We start from the raw sequence: 21518 nt of genomic DNA, 5'->3' as shown, positions 1-21518 counted from the left end.
GGGACTTTGTGGAAATACATACTTTCGAGATCCATGCAATACCTACTAAAACAGAATTGACATTATAGCAAGATAGCCAGGGGGTTTAGATGCATTTTCAAATTTTGGAAGCACTACTCTACTGGTTTCCAACCTTGACTCCACCACATTGGAAGACTCCGAGGAGCTTTGAAAAACGAGCCATGCCTGGGACGCATGCCCAGGCCAGTTATATCAGTCTGTGAAATAAGTGTGAACCATAGAATCAAGGCCCCTATTCCTTTAAAGAATGCACACATTCTAGTATTTTTACCCCTGAGTGCACATGGTCCATAAGCATGGGATGGCCCAAAAAATGATAATAACTGGACAATACCAGCAGATGTATTTAATGCTAATATTTCAAAAACCAAACATCTTTAGTTGAAAATAAGAGGTTTTCTTTTTCTTTCTTTTTTTTTTTTTAAGATTTTATTTATTTGACAGAGACACAGTGAGAGAGGGAACACAAGCAGGGGGAGTGGGAGAGGGAGAAGCAGGCTTCCTGCGGAGCAGGGAGCCCAATGTGGGGCTCGATCCCAGGACCCTGGGACCACAACCTGAGCCGAAGGCAGACGCTGAACGACTGAGCCACCCAGGCACCCCGAAAATAAGACGTTTTCTTGATTTAGGTTGTGATCCCTTTTTATTGACAAAACATTCTGAAAAGCTCTCTATTCTCTGCTTGCTTAACAACAGAAATGCAATTCCAGATTTCTGAGCCACAAATTTATCTGTATCCCATTGTTTCTCCAGTCTTTATCTTCATTAATATATGAAAGCATGCTTTTTTTTCACCCTCTTTTTGCCATCATTCAGCTGTAGGTCAATATAGAGTAAACACATAGACGCCTTCTTCATGAAGCTGGATAAGTAAGTCGGCCACAAAGACAAAACAGAACCAAACAAGACAAAAACCTCATAAACAGCAAGGGAACCAGAGAGGAGTCCTGAAATATATTTGAAAAAATCTGAAATAACCCAATTTTCAACTGCAGATACATTGTGCAGATTCCTAACAGTCTGAAGTGGGGTACTAATGCAATGAAAATGCCATCTGCTGTGAAGACAATGCCATAATATTTGAAATCCAACTATAATTATTCCTGTAGAATTAGGTAAATTACAATTCAGTTTCTGGCATTCTGGGACATTGGTGCAGATAACATTATATTTTGAATATGTGAATTGCTGCTTATGAATGTATATATGTATGAGTGAATATATATGTATATATGTGTGTGTGTTTATGTATAAAAATGAAAAGCAAGGGAGCCTGGGTGGCTCAGTTGGTTAAGCGACTGCCTTCGGCTCAGGTCATGATCCTGGAGTCCCGGGATCGAGTCCCACATCGGGCTCCCTGCTCGGCAGGGAGCCTGCTTCTCCCTCTGACCCTCCCCCCTCTCATGTGCTCTCTCTCATTCTCTCTCTCAAATAAATAAATAAAATCTTTAAAAAAAATTAAAAAAAATAAAATAGTGGAAACAAAATAAAAAAAAAAGTAGGGGCGCCTGGATGGCTCAGTCGCTGGGCGTCTGCCTTCGGTTCAGGTCATGGTCCCAGGGTCCTGGGATCGAGCCCCGCATCAGGCTCCCTGCTCAGCGAGAAGCCTGCTTCTCCCTCTCTCACTCCCCCGTTTGTGTTCCCTCTCTTGCTGTGTCGCTCTCTGTCAAAATAAATAAATAAAATCTTAAAAAAAAAAAAGAAGTACAGGTCATTCCTCAATCACTGGCATATAGAACCTAAAATCACTTTATTTTTTTAAAGGTTTATTTATTTATTTTAGAGAGAGAGAGAGAGCAGGGAGGAGGGGCAGAGGAGAAGGAGAGAGAGAATCGCAATCAGACTCACCATGGAGTGAGGAGCCCGATGTGGGGCTTGATCCCGGGACCCTGAGATCAGAGCTGAGCTGAAAGCAAGCGTGGGATGCTTAACCGACCACACCACCCAGGCATCCCAACGAAAAATCACTTTAAGCAGATATCTATGCTCGTTGAATCTCTTCCTGTGAAAAGAAGAAACAGGTTTTAAGCATCTCTGTGCTGCTGAAATAAATATTTATTTATTTAGGGCTTATTAGGGCTTATTTTCCATCCAGATAACTTCAAACGCCTTGCCATCACCTCTTCAATGTAATAAGAGAGTTCCTTGTCACCTGGAGCCCTCACTGACCTGCTCTTCATTTCGTACCAACAAAAGTGCCATTTCTCCCTGCCTGGGTGCTATGCAATATCTGGTGATTTAATTTCTGGTTGTAAATACAGTCTTACCTGGTCTGAATGTTCCCTTCTTGTAGATAAGCTGAGGAAGTAGAGTCACATCTGAATGGGCTAGGTCAGGCAAATTGCTGACAAGGCTCTCTGTCCCTATTGCAATCTGTGTGGTGTAGGAGCTGACAAAGCTTTCTAACCTCAGAATGTATTTATTCCCTTGTCAGGAAGTGTTGATTTAGCACAGGGCCCAACATTCTCATGGATCGTTAAATAGGTTTGAGTCACGAGATGGAAAGATGATGGATACCGAACTCCCCATGCTGGGGTTTGGGTGATGTATTTGTGACAGAAAAGGCCCTTGGTTTTTAAAATTAAGTAACCATTAAGTGGTAGATGAAAGTATATAGTGATCAAGTTCAAAGGCCTAGAAAGAACATGTGATTTACGGCCCCTCCCATAATATAAAAGAGAAGACTATTTGAATTAGGATTATTCTAAAACCTGACACTGATCAGATAGCAATCGTCAAAACAATGAATAAATGAGCGCCTATTGCAGAACTGCAAACTCAGGAGAATAGTGATGGTTGTGGTCTTTGTCAAATTAATTAAATTTGTTTCAGTAGAGAAAATTTGTGTCAGGATGCTAATCTCCTCAAAACCATCTCTTATTCTAGGCCATACTATGTCTAGGTCGTAGTATTTTGTCTGGAGCAGACCAGACCCTCACTGAATATTTATTGAAAAAATGTGTCCTGAGGTGTTATTATTATGGATTGTATATCAGCTCAGACAGGTCCTTCTAATAAAACTATTAAGTTTATTATCTCCTGGACATTCAGAGAACATAGGGAATTTAAATGTGCAGAGTTCTGTAAGAGCTGCAGAGTCCAGTTACACACAGCGGTAATTTCACAGTTGGCCTCATCATAAAGGATGCTGGCTCTCAATTTACCCACCAAAAGGAGAACAAGGTGCCTGAGTTCACAAATAACATTTAGTCAGCTGTCAGACTGGCAGGCTTTTTTTGACAACTTGAATTTTAATATTCAGTGTTCTTCCAGGCAAATGCAGGCCTCTTTATGTGGACAACCCTAGATAATAAATCCCAACACTTTCACAAAGGTCTAGCTGAAAGAAAAAGAAAGAAAGAAAGAAAGAAAGAAAGAAAGAAAGAAAGAAAGAAAGAAAGAAAGAAAGAAAGAAAGAAAGAAAGAAAGAAAGAAAGAAAAGGAAGGAAGAAAGAAAAGGAAGGAAGAAAGGAAAGGAAGAAAAGGAAGGAAGGAAGGATGGATGGAAGGAAAGAAAGAAAAGGAAGGAAGGAAGGAAGGATGGAAGGAAAAGAAACAACTAACTGAAAGTAAATTATGGAAACCAGTAACAAACAGAAGAAACCAGTAAGATGAGAAGACAGAAGAAGAGAGCACCCTGTACTTGAAAACTTTTTTGTGGTCATTTACTCTACTTTGAAATTGCCATCGGTTAAAAGCACAGCTGCAAAGAATACTTATTATGTTAACTCTTATAATATTTGTTATTCTGCATGCACGTTGTTATAAAATATAGCTTTTGGCAAAAATGTTTAAAATCTGTCAGAATCGATGCTTTTTTTTTTTTCAATCTCAGCTATATTTCCATGTTGGGAAAAAAAAAAGATAATAGTAGCCCAAGAAAAAACACGTTTTTTATTTGAAAACTCATTTCACATACTTTGAAGAAATGGTACTATTAGAATCTTGAGTGAAATCTAAGTCCTTATATCATTCAAAGAGAGCAATAAATAATATGCTACACTTGGCTTTGTACTTGCCAATTCCAGTTTCTCAGTTTAATACTATGAATAACAGAATATAAAATGTTCTAGCTGACAGGGCAATAACTTTTAAAAATCCGGATGTCTTAATTCTAAATGCCATATGGGGTGTGTGTGTGTGTGTGTGTGTGTGTGTGTGTGTGTAAAATAAACTCTTTGGAATTATACTCTGATGTACATCAGGAGCTCCTGGTGATCCAGTTAATGAAGTGTGCACTGGGCTAACTTGTAAGACCTCCGTTTGCCACCTTTCACTTTGGAGCTCCTTGAAGAATATCTTCTAAGTGTTGCTAGTCTACATAATCACCCGGCTACACACACAAGGCAAACTTTCATGTCATTTTCTGCTAAGAGGTTTTATTGCCTCTTATTTGAGAGCTTTGCTGATGTATTTGGTGAGTATAAAAAATGTCAAAAGAAGATGAGTTTAAGTCTGTTACAAAGCCTCCATGTTTATCATATCTCAGATGGGTAAAACTTCAGTTTGAAAATGTGTTTTCTCTGAAGGTCACTTATACTAGAGAATAAATAAGAGCTTTTACAATAGGTTAACCAGTGTGCATGTTGTTGGGAAGAACTGCTTCACATCATCATCAGTTCTCCTTCAGAAAAACTATATGTGCTTAGTTTCTTTGAACTCAATTTTATTCTTTCATATTACATGACATTATTTTTACAGGCATTGTAGTACACTTATTTAAGGTCGCATATATTTCTAAAATGGTTTATGGTTTTTTACAACTACTACCATTTTACATTTAAAAATATTTTCTACTTTATCTTTGGTATGTTCTAGCAACTGAAACCACATGCAAATCTCTGTGCAGGGATGTCTGCTCTTTATTTACACCTTCCCCATCCCCTTCTGTACTTTTCCCTGCAAACACAGGCTAATTATTTTAGGAAGATTCTAAGTTAGACCCTGTTGATGAGTAGCATTGAATGAAAAGCCATTATTTTTCAGTGGGTTCTGCGGGAAAGTGCATGGAAATCTGAGGTTTTCCTACCTGTTTCCAGATAAGCAAAGTATTCATTTTAGTTCCATAGGAAGTTGAGATAATATGCCAGAGTGTTTTTCAGATCTTGGAACCCCATGCTCTTCCAAAATACTGTAAGTGTAAAATTCCCTACATTATATTCCCTTCCGTTAAATGTACCCAGAGTGTTCTTTGTTTTCCTAACCTACATACTGTTTTAATATTTACATGCACTGTTAAGATCTAGTATCTAATTACCCTTCACATTTATATAAAGCAGGTATCAGATGTGTTTCCTATCTGCCATTCCTATTTATGACCCAAGTTTTTATGGCTAGCTGTGGTATCTTGACAAATGGGAAAATCTTCAATTGCTTGTAACATAATGCTTAAATTCAATCTTTCCAGTCTGAGTTTAACTGAGGAGCTAACATCAGTTATGAGTTCAAAATTAGTAAATCAACATGCATAGAGTTTTAAAGGAAATGTCTAAGAACTTATTTCACGACTCTTGAACACGCTTCTTTTGATCAAATGACATTTGAAAACTCAGCAGGGTCTTTTGAGGAAGATATTTTGTGGGAAGATATGCTGTTAATCCCATTTCAATCTCCCATGGAAGAGAAGTGATTGTTGCTCCTTCCTTCAGCTCAAAGTTAAAGGGTGGAGGGGCTTTGCCTGAAATCCAGTTGTTCTGCCCTGGGCTCACTCCGGCACTGTGGCCTTCTGTAGGCTAGAGCCAAGAGAGTCCTAGTACTCAAGACTGGCCAGAGTAGTGAAGCAAAGGGTATGTATTTCTTTTTTTTTTTTAAGATTCTATCCATTTATTTGACAGAGAGAGACATAGCGAGAGAGGGAACACAAGCAGGGGGAGTGGGAGAGGGAGAAGCAGGCTCCCTGCTGAGCAGAGAGCCCGATGTGGGGCTTGATCCCAGGACCCTGGGACCGTGACCTGAGCCGAAGGCAGACGCTTAACGACTGAGCCACCCAGGCGCCCGGGTATGTATTTCTTACGATTCAGATGCATCCCATGTTGGCAACTGGTGAGCAGTTGCTTTGTTTCCTGTCCAAGATGGCCATTCAGGTGGGTGGGGAAATCTCATCCAAAAGAAACTGCGGGTAGCTACCAGTTTCTAAGGAAACTGTCCCAAGTGACAATCTTTATTAAAGTGTGTAGATGCCTCCACCCAAAGCAAGATAATTGCAAAAGAAAGGAGCGTGAGCAGGCAACTTCCAAAGATATCTTTGCCAGATCCAGAGAAGGAGAAACCAATTCATAATAGCATCTGTTGAAATAAGATCTTTCCTATCCTCTGGCCAGTACCTGCCCCACTCACCCAAGACTAATGCACAGGTAAACTAGCTAGTTAGCTTTTGTGGAGGAGAGGGCAGAGAGGAGGATCAGTGCATGGAATATGAAACACAAAAAGCTGTTGGGTCTGCCTACATCACTCAGCAGTCTCTCACCCTCCACCAGACCCTAATCTCAAAGGAAGGAAGATTTGAAACTAAATCAGGTTCATAGTATTGGTTAACATATTGGATTGGACATTCTATTTCCTGAACTAAGATGTGTTAAGGCAATGAGAAACCATATATGTAGCTATTTCCTCTGGGAGAGAGGAAAAGTATGGACTCTCTAAGTTTTCAGGCAGGGGCAAGTTAGATTACACCCCCTGGAACACTGCTTAAAGAGATAATGGAAGACAAGGTTGAGTTAGAATTTGGGTCACCCATGTGTGCAGGTACAACTTAATTAAATATTGTATATCCATATGGCAAATAGGAGCATATTGACAAAAATTGGACAAGCAAAAAGTCTAAATAATTATCAGAATCCCCTGTTGCATCTTGATTGAGTTTATTTGCTTTGTATTCATAAGAAGGGCATTTCATTAGTTACATTTAAGAAAAGTTACCGCCTCTAAGCAGATTGGACAATTTCTCTCAATATTATCCTGTAAGGAGTAGCTCCCAGATGAATCCTCTTATTTTTTTTAAATAAAGAAAAATAAAGCAGTATTTTTGGAATCAGATAAGACAAATGTTCTGAGTCAAGATGGACATACTAATTAAATTCTTAGAATTTTACCTTCCTAAAGTTAAACTAAAAATTGGGGGTGGGGAGGAAAAAGAAAGAGAAGACACTAATATCTATCTCATATGATGTTCTCATGGGAATTAAATTAGGTGACATTTGTAAAATTCTCAAAATCAAAATAAATTTTAACTTCTTTCTTTTTATCCATCCTTCACATAGAAAATAAACTAATAGTGGAAATCCTTACAATTTGAATTGAACACCTCACCTTCTGATGCAATTTAACATTTAAGTAGAAATACATCCCCATCCATCCCTAATGCAAGGAAAATAAGACACTGTAAGGAACAGGATATTGAATTCACTGGATGAGAATTGGGCTGCAGACCCTTTTCTATATTGTAGAAAGGATGGCAATATAAAAATAAAGTTATTCTTCAAACTAATGAACACAAATTAATAACTTTAATTTGTCAAAAGAAATATAATACTTGGGGCACCTGGGTGGATCAGTAGGTTAAGTGTCTGCCTTACGCTCAGGTCATGATCCCAGGACCCTGGGATCCAGTCCGGTGTTGGGCTCCCTGCTCAGCAGAAAGTCTGCTTCTCTCTCTCCCTCTGACCCTCCTCCCCACTTGTGTGCTCTTTCTCTCTCTGTCTCAAATAAATAAATAAATAAAATCTTTAAAAACAAGAAATATAATACTTGATATGCAAGTCAAAATCCCCCATATGTAAGTCATATTGATATAGCCACAACATTTATATCAATATCAATTTTTTGGTGTCTCCTAATTACTGACAATACATCCCTCTTTCTTTATTTTCGTAAAAAATAGAGCTGAAAAAGAAATGCATCCTGCTGTTTTTTCCTAATTATCAGCAAAGGAAGCTACCAAATGCCAAAAGCCTTGAGATGCTGCAATTAAGATATAACTTTTATTTATAAACCTCAAACCCGTTTCTTAAAACTTTGACAGGAAGAAGCATCCTGCTTAAAGCTCAGCTGAATGACTTACTCCTCCTCAGAATGCTATCGATTAACTCCCACAACACAGTGTTCTTTTTATCTTCAAGTTTCCACTGAGATCACCATTTCTCCTCACCAGGCTGAAGCAGCATTTTGAGATTGGGTGGGTGTGAACATTGATTTTTGGAACTGGCAGCTGAGGTCAGCTCTTAATTTTTCTTACTTTGATCTTTTACTATTAGAATATAATCCATAGTCCCGTGGGGTTGGGATAGAGTAGGAAGGTTTGAAAGCCAAGATACATCTTCTAAAGTGCAAAGCACTGGCTATTTTATCTTTGAACTTGGGGTTCCTCCAGTATGAACTTAAGTTCATCAGAGTACATTTGGGTTCTAATTTCCTCAGTTCAGAAGTAGGACAGTCATTCATTATAGGGCATATATTTGGTTATCATTTATTGGAGGTACAAGGAAGGAGCACAGCAACCCCAGGAAAGGAACTCTAACTAAAATATCATGGGAGTCCCCCAGTTGGAGACATTGGTGCTATTGGCAAATAGGACAAGCTTGGAATCAGAGATCATGAGAGAAGTCCTTGCTTACTCACTCTGCAAAGAAGACCTTCAGGTGTTTATTGTTTATCAGACACTGAATGAAGTACTGAAGCTAACTTCAGTAAAACTGCTCCCTTTAGGGCAGTCTCAGAATAGTGGCCTGCTGGCTTTTTCCCTAACCTGTAAACCAGGGATAATCATCAGAATCCTCAGTCCTGGACTGGTTCTGAGGATTCAGTCGGATGGTCCTTGTGAAGTGTTCTCTGTACTGCCAAGCTCTCTACATACTAGGTGTCTGTTCTGTTAGTGTGGTAACAGACCTGAAGTTGTTCTCTGAATGATCAACGTGTGGAGGGGACCTGCCAACTCTCACCCACTACAGATAAAATTCTATATTCTTCACGTGAACATTAATATCTAAAAATAATATTTGGTCCATTGGATTTGCAATTTTCATGATTTGCCCCTGGGATAAAATCTTGGCCCAAGGGTTAAGCATCTTGTACCTTCTCAGAGCCATTGTTATGAACAGTAGTGAGCACTGATTACTTGGTACTATAGATGGTCAGAAAGCTAAGCCAAATCTGTGTTGAATTTAGGTTTCTTTTAAAAATAAATCACCATCAGAATATTTTGCATATAATGCATATCTTTCTTATAAAATTAACTGTGAAAATGGGAAGGAAAATCTGTTTACTCTGACAATGGGAAATTTATAAAATTTGGCCCACTTTTGGGGCACCTGGGTGGCTCAGTCGTTAGGCGTCTGCCTTCGGCTCAGGTCATGATCCCAGGGTCTTGGGATTGAGCCCCGCGTCGGGCTCCCTGCTCCGCGGGAAGCCTGCTTCTCCCTCTCACCCTCCCCCTGCTTGTGTTCCCCCTCTCGCTGTGTCTCTCTCTGTCAAATAAATAAATAAATAAAATCTTAAAAAAAAAAATTGGCCCACTTCTGCACACCCACACAGACGCACACAAATACACACACACACTTATATACCATTTGTTTCAAGATTACCTTATGATTCAAATAAAAAGATATATTAGTCAGTTAGATGAGCTGCTATAAAAAATTAACCACAAATATCAATCGATTAACATCGTTTAAGTTTATGTCATAGTCCAATATGGGTATGCTTGGTCAGACAACTCTCCTGGGCTACTCTCTTTAGGGAAGGAAATTTCTTCCACTTTCTGGGTCTATGGAACTTTGCCTCTTGCCATTTTGCCACTGAAAAGAAAGGGATAAAGTGTGAGAATGTGTGTTATTTCAGGACCAGGAATGAAAGTTCGCTACAGCACTTTTGCCCATATTCCTTTTCTCAGAACTTGCCATTTGGCCCCATTTTATTGATATGGGAGTGATGAAATGGAGTCTTCATATGCACAGGAGGAAATTGAAATAGTTCAAACAAGTTATAGCTTTGCCTTTATCATGGAAGCTCATTACTATGACTATATATGGGTTTTTCGAAAAGTACATACTATTTGTCATTATCAATAACTGAGATGTTCTCTAAATAAATACCTTACATTTGCTTGCTATATATTTACGAATTAATGGAAGGAATCACTAGAATTTGTGACTTGCGATTACTTTGCCAGATGTTCATCTTAGGCTTTAGCAAGAAGTGGACAGTTCAGATTACTAAAGCTAAATTGCTGCATATCCTTTTATTCACAATTTTTGGTAGAGTGCATAAGATAATGATATTCTCGAAATGACTTCCCGCCTACACTTAAGCTTGAAAACAAGACTTGTATACCAGAACTCAGGTGTTTTCATAAAACTAATATAATCTCATTTTGTTTTACTGAAATTGAAAAATACAACTGCATGGAAAACCTCTTTCCTTTTCTTTTCAGCCATAACAAATTTGGATGAACATAACATTCAAGCTGTTTAGTGGTGATTTCTTTTCCTGACATGGTGAATAAAATACATTTCATTGTGATCTGAGTAAAATTTCATGGGATGAAGCTTATTGTACAATAAACACACACACTTAAATGTTGTTGAGTCCTTTTTAAGTTGTTATAGGTCTCTATCCTTGAGATAGTCCATAAAAAAGTAATATGGCTAATCTCCTATAATTTCACATTTATCTTAAAGTTAATAACTGATGAACTGTTGGAAATGTAAGGTTTATTTATTTGTCATAAGAGATAATTTAAGTTTGTGTTAGATAACCTCTCTTATCTCATTAAAATTAGAGCAATGACACTATGTATCATGTTATCTGTCTCAAACTCTATTTCATGTGTGATACAATATAATCTACTTCATGCTTTGTAAAAGAATGTTGTCATGATAGATAATTATTTGGCCAATGATGCTTGAGTCTTTCATAATTTTAAATAAAAATAATTAAGTATGTTGCATGTATAATAGACATACAGTCTGATAGCATTGTGTTGCAGATGACTAGTTCATTAAAAAGTACTTGGCAGAAATGAATTTAATGCAGTTTCCTTTGGATTGTTGGCTCTGTGGTTAATCACAGAAAAATTCTAATTTTCCCCAATTATTGTGTCTGTTAATCTAGTCAAGAAATTAGAATACATACTTTATTTAGAACACAAGTATTCATGACAAAGGATTGATAGATAAATAAAATCAGTCCCTAATCTTCTAATTTTATTTTAATAATATATTCTCCAAGAGGCTAGGAGTAACTTTATATATTAGTAGCAGTATCAGTACAATGTTTTTCTTTTTGTCTTGGTGAAATTTCAAACTTAATAAAACACTGGGGGCTACCCGGTGGCTCAGTTGGTTAAGTGTCTGACTGGTGATTTTGGCTCAGGTCATTATCTCATGGGTCATGAGATGGAGCCTGGCATGGGGCTGCGTGCTCAGAGAGGAGTCTGCTTGAGATTCTCTCCCTCTGCCCCTCCCCACAATGCTCTCTCTCTCTCTCTCTAAAATAAATAAATATTTAAAAAGTAAATAAAACATTGCAAGTATAGTATGAAAATAGTCCCATAAACCCTTCACCAAGGCATCACATTCAAGTTCACCAACCTTCTCAACAATGCTGGGTTGGGGAAAAAATCGAATCCTTAATCATTCCTTGCACAGATCACCATGTTTCTTTAGTTTTCCTAATCCTAAAATACTTCCTCAGGGCTTCTTTGATCTTCACAGCCTTAAGTTTTTGAAGAATATAGGCCAATCATTTTGTAAAATGTTCCTGAATTTGAGTTTGTCTGATGTTTCCTCATGATTATATGCAGGTTATGCATTTTTGGCAGGAATATCATAGAAGTGGTGATGTGTTATTCTCACTGAATGTCAATCTATCACATTTCTGGGAATATTAACTATGATCACTATGTTAAGTTTATGTACTAGCTTTATCTACTCTTTCCCTCTTATAATTAATAAGAATTCTGTTGGAAAGTATTTTGAGACTATGCAAGTATCCCAATGCTCATCTAACTTTCACATACGGTAGCTCTACAATCTACTGATGGTTGGGTTAATTATTACTGTGACAATTGCCAACTGGAGATTTGTTATTTCAGTCATTCCTTCTACACTTATTACTTATTTCCTCTTGAGAAAGAACTTTGTTCTCTCTCCATTTATAATTAACTTGTATTTTACATCAGTGTAGACTCATAGATTCCTATTTCATTCAAAGGGATGTGTTTTGTTTGCATGAATGTATTGATGTTCCAGTTGCCTTCAGAAATATGATCTTTGGAAGTGAGTAGGATAAGGAGATGCTCACAAATGGTGAATGTGTGAGGCAATTCAATACACCTCATGCTGAATTTTAGGAAAACAATATCTTCCTGAATATGTAACATCTGGGGAAAAATCATTTTGTAAAGTCTTTGACAGTATTTGTACTTTTAACTTTACATTACTACATACTTTCTTTTAATAATCCCAGAATTCTCTTATTCAAACCAGGTCATGATCTTGTGGTTGTGGGATCAAGCCCTGTCCGTGTTGGGCTCCCCGCTCAGCGTAGAGTCTGCTTGAGATTCTCCCTCTCCCTCTGCCCTTCCCTCAACTCTCTCTCAAATAAATAACTAAATCTTAAAAAAAAATTAAAAAAATGTACATTGGGTTACTATTTCATGCCACATGTAAAGATTTGTCAGTAAAACATGTTGAAATACACTGGATAATATGTGCAACTCATTAAAATAGCTAATACCCATATAACTGTTCCCATAACCAAAGTAGTGCCCTTATACTGCTCAAACACTGCATATTTCATAGACTCTCCAGCATGATCATTTGTAAAACTGTAGGCATGAAGCAGAGTTTTCCATAAACATATCGGTCTAACATGGTTGATAATCATTATACTATAAGAATACTACTTTGTGGCTTAGCCAAATTCTTCATAAATGAAGAACCAACCTGGATTTCCACTTTGCTAAATCAATAAATAATTACCAATAAAAACTATACCAAAACGAATTGCTGAGTATCACAAAATGATGCTTAAAATATAACTAAGAAGAAGTAGCTAAAATTAGCCATTAAATAAACATTTAAATTCTTTGTTTTGCAGTCTTATTCATTTTGGCTATTGAATTTATTAAATCTCTTTAAGGAGATTTTCTTTTTTTTTTTTTAAAGATTTTATTTATTTATTTGACAGAGAGAGACACAGCGAGAGAGGGAACACAAGCAGGGGGAGTGGGAGAGGGAGAAGCAGGCTTCCCGCTGAGCAGGGAGCCCGATGCGGGACTCGATCCCAGGACCCTGGGATCATGACCTGAGCTGAAGGCAGACGCTTAACGACTGAGCCACCCAGGCGCCCCGAGATTTTCATAAATACTCTTAAATACTTTCAACTAAAATTTAATACTCAGCATCTTTGAATCATAGATTTTAGGTGATATTTTAGTCAAAAAAGAACTATTAAGAAAACTGGAAAAGGAAAGCTTATTTCTAAATTGTATAACAATTTGAAGTGAATACTAGGCTATTATAATGTCATAATTTTTATAATCAGAAGTATGGGTGAGTAAGAAATGTTATTTCACCATGGCCTATTTTATTATTACAATTGAACAGGTTAGAAATGGTTGTATTAAAAAAAAATTCCTTTCTTTTTGGATAGGTTCTTCAGAAGATAAAGGAAACTTTGTGACATTGCAAATACGCTGTCGATATTCTATCAACTGCTTATGATAAAGTGTATCTCATAAAAATAAAAAAAAAACAACAAGCAACTTGGGAGAAATAAAGGCAACTTGGAAAAGACTGTCGAATTTGAATGAGAAAAAAGCCAACAGTTATAACCCTGACCTTTTTCCAGAATAAGTTTAGTATTAGAACAATTTCATCTTTATATCCATCCCCCAAATTAGTTTTGAAAATAACTCAATGGGTATTAAAATGTGAAACATATATGAATGTATATTTAGGAATGTACATTTGGGTAAAGATTCAGAAATATAGGGGCACCTGGGTGGCTGAGTCCATTAAGCAACCGACTCTTCGTTTCAGCTCAGGTCATGATCTTGCGGTTGTGGGATCGAGACCCGAGTTAGGCTCACTGTTCAGTGTAGAGTCTACTTGAGATTCTCCCTCTCCCTCTGCCCCTCCCTTAACTCTCTCTCTCTCTCTCTCAAAAATAAATAACCTAAATCTTAAAAAAAAAAGATTCGGAAATGTATATTTGGTTGTTACTTCATTGCACATGTAAAGATAACAGTTATCTACTCTTCAGTTAGAGAATATTCTTCATTGATTATAAACATAGAAAGAAGTTTTCCAAGAGCTTAATCTGAAGGAATATTTTCTAATCAAATTTACATCAAGATAATTTACTACCTATATTTTAGAAAATGAAATATTTATGAATATAGTGTTATATTATTCTGTTACAATATGTGAATTAGACAAAATATTTGTTAGCAATTATTGCTGATGGATACAGAGGAAGGTTTGCACACATACATATACACCATGCATACATATACAGTATCCCAGTGTTTTAATTTTTTGTATATTTTAATATATAAAATAGTTTTTAAATATTCAATCCGTAAATTTTTATGTATTTATCTGTTACTCATTTTTATTTTCTGATACAAGATAGTGATTAAATTACTTGAAGTTTAGTTCATTAAGTTTAAGTTGTATTGTGGTAAAGAAAATTGTATTTTACTTCATGATCTTTTAGGTATACTTCATTTAATCAGTGGGAAATCCCTTCATCATTCCATGCCAAAAATCTATGTTTATGTGGTGAACAGCTTACTAAACTTATTACTGCTAAATCTGCACATACATTAAAACTACCATTGTCCTTCAAGAACAGTGAAATTTACCCAGTAGTCCTCTCTAATCTGAACTATTTTAACAATATTTAAAAGCAATGGATTACTTCTTACATTGTTTCCCATAATTAGTGCTTAACATTTCCATCCAACCTGCATTTGGTATTTCTTCAACAACTACTATTTGACTGCTTCCAATTTGCCTTTTCCTGCCATTATATTTTTTTCTGGAGTGATTGCAATTCAAATAATCTTTAAACCTCTAGTACTTTACTTTGAATTTTAATGCCTAAGTTTTATTTGCTTAAAATAATTGCTGTTTGTAAGAATCCCCAACAAAATAATTCTCCTGCTTGTCCGAAGGGAAATTCTCAGCCATATCATTTTTCAAAAATGACTTGTCTATTGTATATATTAATTTACACAAAAATAATACTGACCATAATAATATGCCTGACAAATAATTGGCATTCTATAAATATTTGTCAATTAGACAAATATGGATTAGCCTCCATTTTTTATCACTTCCATTTTTAGTTGCTTATATACTAGGTACTTGACATTGATATAAATAGAGATCATATATATTGATATGTATATGTGTATATATACACACATATGTGTATCTATAGATAGATGGATAGGGAAAGAGAGGGAGAGAGAAAGAATTATCCTCACTCCTAGAGGATGAAAGTGAGGTTGGAGAATTGGACATGGGCTAGGTCCGACAGTTGGAATAATTATCTGGACTCAAAACTTATGGACTTTCCATTATATATCTCTTGCTCTAATAATATTTATCTTCTTATGCAAAAGCCCCACATTTAGAAGAATTAAAAAACTGAGTAAAAGAGGAATTCATTGAGTATCTCTTGGATCTTTAAATTTGCTGAAGCATCCTCATGAAAATAAGGCCTGGAGAAAGGACTTCATACATTTAAGTTTAAATACAAAATAAGTCACTATGTTAAAACCAAACTGCTCTTTTCTGAGAAAAGGATATGCTGAGAAGCTTAGAACTCAGTGTATAAAATGAATCAGAGGAGGAAGTCAGGGAGGTTACCTCTGTTTCTTTCAAGTGCACCCTTGAAACAATGTATTTATGAAGCATTTTTTGTTTTTAGTTTTAACCATATCTATTTGATTTCCATCTGATATGGATTTGGAATTCCTTTTTATCTTTACAAATAAATCAGTGATGTGAAAAGAACTTGACCATAGGAAGGAAATGTTTTCACAGCTGTCTGCCTTTCAGTAATTAACACTTGCTTCTTTTTTTTTTTTTTAAGATTTTATTTATTTATTTATAGGACAGAGAAAGACACAGTGAGAGAGGGAACACAAGCAAGGGAAGTGGGAGAGGGAGAAGCAGGCTTCCCGCAGAGCAGGGAGCCCGATGTGGGGCTCGATCCCAGGACCCTGGGATCATGACCTGAGCCAAAGGCAGACGCTTAACGACTGACCCACCCAGGCGCCCCAACACTTGCTTCTTAATATACAAAATACCAGGCTCACACATACACATGTTTATAAAATATTTCTTAGATGAGTAATAAATATAATTCTTCTAACATATTATACCCCAGATTGGTATATGTTGTGTTAATTCACATGGTATAGAAAACAAAGAACATAGCCTTCAAATACCTCCCAAAACAACTAATAGCTTACTATAGAAGAGTATATTTATATCAAGAACAAAAAATAAATGGTGAAAAAAATACATTCATTGAAAAAAAAAGTCATGGGCTATAAGGAAGATTTAGTGATTTTTCTTCCATTTGAGTATTAAAAAATAATATCAATTTAGGGAACTTACAGCTAAAATCACAGGGGGATTTATATTAAGAGCCAACTTTGAAAAGCTATGAAATATTAAGCTATTAAAAAGGGTTTTAAAAACATTTTTAAAAGTCATTTTTTACTGAATTAGCCAGGATGTAAAGTCTTATCGGCACACAAGTGTTCACCCAAAAGGATGAACGAGTGAATGGTTGGTCACTACGAACATCATTCCTCAAGGAATATGGCTTTTAGACCTGATTATTATTGTCTGTCAGTTGATCAAGAGTTTCAGGTTGTTTTTCCAACTCTGGCTCTAAATTTCTTAGGCCTCTACTTCCCAAAGGGTCCCTAGCTTTTAGGTTCAGTTCTGCTCTGCTCTTCTCTACCTCCTGGTTCAGGGCCTCTGGTTGCTGCAATTCACGGAGGTACAGCTCAGCCAGCTTGGGTGCACCCTCCATGTGGTGAGTCGGCTCCGAGACCTGGAGGTCAGCACATCTACCCTTGGGCTCACGTGTCTCAAAGTGATTTTTGGTCTCCTTAAGTGGATCCAACATCTGCAGTTGCTGTTTTCCCCTATTCTCTAATCTGCATGTTATTTTTTCAAAATAAAGCAAGTGAAATACTAGGAACATGCTCTTATTAAAATGAATGCATAACATATCATCAAACAATAATCTTTAACGTCACTGAAGTGGGGATCCTCTGTATTACATTTCATTAGCAATCAATCTAGAAAAATAAAGAAGTGATGATAGATAAAATCTTTTGACAACTTGGGGTTCTTTCCCCCCCCGCTTTAAATGAGGTAACACATTAGAATTCAAAGGTTAAAAAAAAGATCTATCATGACAACTCTTTCTCCCACCTCAGGTGGGGTAGTCTCACCTCAGACCCTAGGCACTCAGTTTTCCCCACACTAACTACCAAACCCATCTTATTATTCTTTCACATTTTTTCAGAGATATTTTGTGTGCATGCAGGAAGAATTAACAACCTAGCTAGATATTTCTATTTTTTTGTATAAAAAGAGGCATAACAGAGTAGTTTTCACCTTACTATTTCCTTTAGTGATATTTTTAGAGCTCCCTTCTTCCAATTTTCTCTTCATTTTCCTCTATCTTTTCAGGGATTCTGTGCAGCATATCCCTAAATCCTTACCAATTTGTCTTGACTTTTGTTTATATGCTTATTTGTCATTTCAAAATTTGTAAATATATTGGAACTAAACACTCTACAATTGGGTGTTACTGATTTAAGGCATATATTTGTTATTTTGAAAGATAATTTGCCCACAAGCATTTTTGGTGCTTGGCAATCACCCCAGCAGCATAGGGAGTGCCTCTTATTTCCCATCCTGCTGAGACATATTACCCAACATTAACATCTTGGCCCATGTGATGGGTGGAAAACCATACCTCAGTGACGTTTGTTCCATTTGTTTGTTATCAGAAGGTTCAACATCTTTTGTTATGTTTAAGAGCTACTTGTAGCTCCCTTTTTTCAGAACTTTTTACCATTTTGTCTAGTTTTTCTACCAAGTTGTTTTCTTAGTAATTTGAAGGACATATTTACAACTATATATTGTTTTAGCTATGTGTTGCAAATGCTTTTCTCCATTTGCCAAATTGTCTTTTTTACGATGATTTGTTTTCTGATGTAGGAGATTTTTTATTTTTGTTAGGTCAAGAATCTTTTCTTTGCATGTAAGCAAATATTTTTTTCTCAGTTCAATACAATTTGGTCATAGTGAGATCTCATCCATTAGGTGTTTTTAAAACAGTCATCACATTTCTTCTTTTATGAATCTATTTTCTGTTTTTAAATTTATTTCCATTTCCAGTGGATGTGGACTCAAACATTTTTTTCCCAGACAACTGTCATTATATATATCAAATGATCTACTTCCTGACCTCTACCATATACTAAATTTTTATAGGTATTTAAGTACATTTCTGTACATTCCATTGTTTTACACTTAACTATCTGCCCACACATTACTATCATATTTTTCTAATTTTATTTTATTACAGAAATAGTTATCTATTACTATTTTATTAATAATTTTATTTCCTGATTTCCTATTAATAATTTTATTTGCTTATTTAATATGTTAAATATATAACATCAGTTCATAATATAATTATTAAATTATATAGATCATATATGTATTCATACATGTGTATATATAATATATGTATGTATGTATAATACTTATAGAATAATATATGTACTCCTCACTAAATAGATGATTTTGCCTTCCCGAGGATGGAAAACTTGCTTTTTGTCATGTTTCTTTTTTTTTTTTTAAGATTTTATTTATTTATTTGACAGAGAGAGAGAGAACACTAGAAAGAGCAAGTACAAGTGGGGAGCAGAGGGAGAGGGAGAGGGAGAAGCAGGCTCCCCACTGAGCAGGGAGCCTGATGTGGGGCTTGATTCCAGGACCCTGGGATCATGGCCTGAGCTGAAAGCGTCTGCCCCAGGTGCCCAGCTTTTTGTCATGTTTCATTATTATTATAATATATCTGGTTTATGTTTGCTAATACATGGTATTTTTCTTGTCTGTTAATAAATTAGATTGGTTTATTGTTTTCCTTTTTTGCAACATCTTTGAAGAATTAGGGCATCGTGCCATGCAAATTTCAGAAAACAATGAAAAACATCTTTCTTTTTCTGTTCAGAAACAATTGTAATAGCTGTGGAAATTTCTGTTCTCTAAAATTTGAATCCCCCGGGCGCATGGGTGGCTCAGTTGGTTAAGCGACTGCCTTCGGCTCAGGTCATGATCCTGGAGTCCTGGGATCGAGTCCCACATCGGGCTCCCTGCTCAGCAGGGGGTCTGCTTCCCCCTCTGCCCTCTTCCCTCTCGTGCTCTCTGTCTCTCATTCTCTCTCTCTCAAATAAATAAATAAAATCTTAAAAAATAAATAAATAAATAAAAAATAAATAAATAAATAAAATTTGAATTCCCCTTTAATACTCTCTGGCCCTTGGGGTTTTTGAAGATTTGGGGACAAATTTATCTGTTTTTCCAATGAATTATTTGTTTCCTTGATGCTTTATCTGCATTAGTAGTATTTATGGTAACATATGTTCATACTAAATTGTGCATTTCATTCAGGATCTCATTTATTTTCATAGTTTTGAGCAAAGTTGTTCCTCAGTTTCTTCAAATTTTCAGTGTACCAATGGTTATTTTCCCTTTATAATTCTATATGGGTATTATATGTGTTCCTCCTTATTCCTGATTATTATTGCTGTTTATGTATTTTAATATTTTATCCAGAAAATTGGCTTAAAACTTTGATTACTAAGTGTAACACTATTTTGCCGCTGATCTATTACTTTCTGCAATTTAATATTGTTCTTCCATCTTCTTTATTTATTTTATGTTTTTTCCTTAAGTTTTTGAGTTATATGCTAAAAATGTTAAATTTTCTTTTTAATTTAATATAAAAATTTAGAATTATCCATTGTTCTCATAATAATTAACTTAGTTGTATCCCAGTAAAAGTGCAGTTTTGATTTCCTTTTGAACCAGGAGTTGTTTGAAGGCGAATTTTATTGTTGTTGCTTTGTTTTTTTTAAATTTTTATGTGTGGTGGGCTTCTTAAATTCTAATTTGTTATCCACAAGTAGTTTTATTTGATTGAGATTAAAGAGTGTTCTCTGTTCTATTTTTTTGTTTCAGAATTTATTGAAAATTTCTTTGTAGAGAAATAGATAACATTGTTTAAATGTTCCGTGTATAAGTGAAAAGAATGTCTAATTTATGTTTTCAAGAAATACAATATATTGGAATTAGATCTGATTTGCTGTTAAGTCTTTACATTATTATCTCATCTGGTTTGCCATAGACTGGTAAAGTGTTTTTTTCCTACCTTCTGTCTCCATCTGTTTTCCTATTTGTTCCCCTACGGTGGTTATGAAAGCGGATGCTGTGTTCTGTGTCGCATTGACTTTTGCATAGTACTTTGATATAAATTTTAAGTGTTTGAGTATAAACTTTGTTGCTTTTCAGTTATTTAGAATAGTTGCCAGCTCCATCCCCACCATCTCTTCCAAATGTAGAAGCTATGTACTGTTTATTCTTTAGTAATCAGCTGGATGCCCGGTTGTATTTCATTGTGAGTGAATTTAATTTTCATTTCCTTGACCGTTAAGAAGATGATGCACCATTTGCCATCAGATGTTAATTGGCTATTTGGTTTTCCTATTAGTAACTCTTCTTCATATAATTTTTCTGTTTATATGTTGTACTGGATTTTATTTTGTTATCAATATATACATGCCTTTGTATAATAGAGCTATTAACCCTTTATTTGCTGAGTTTCAAACATTCCTCTTATTTATTTTCATATTCTGGGTTTGTCTGTCATATATTTTTGTCTTACAAAAGTTTTATATTTTATATAGCTAAATATGTTTTCTTTTTCTAGTATATCTTCTAGGTCTCCTGTGTTGATTAGAAAGTCAAACCCTAGATTATATTTTTGACTTCCTAATGTGTCTCTAATAAATTGGACCTTTATTTCCACCATGAACGAAAAAAATTTTCAAGTAAGCCAGCCATACTGTTTCTGTCCCTTCAGGAGCACTCCATCTCCTCATGGCCTTTAGCTGTTGTCGTTGTCCCATATAAAGTTTAGAGTTATCTTGTCCAGTACTATGATGAACTGTGCTACTCTTATTTAATTTGATTTTTGCAGTTCTTACTTAAGAATGTGTAATATCTCATTGACATAAATTCATTTTTAATGTGTATGCTCTTCATATATTTTTGTTTCTGTTCTAAATTGTCTCTTTTAAATTATTAAAGTAGGATGTTGGGCATTGTCTTTTAAAAAAATAATTGTTCTGGGGTGCCTGGGTGACTCAGTTGGTTAAGTGTCTGACT

Source organism: Leptonychotes weddellii, chromosome 1, assembly GCF_054177405.1.
Source record: "Leptonychotes weddellii isolate Sample4059 chromosome 1, ASM5417740v2, whole genome shotgun sequence".
In the NCBI taxonomy this organism is placed as follows: Eukaryota; Metazoa; Chordata; class Mammalia; order Carnivora; family Phocidae; genus Leptonychotes; species Leptonychotes weddellii.
Note: the sequence above shows the minus strand (reverse complement) of the source record.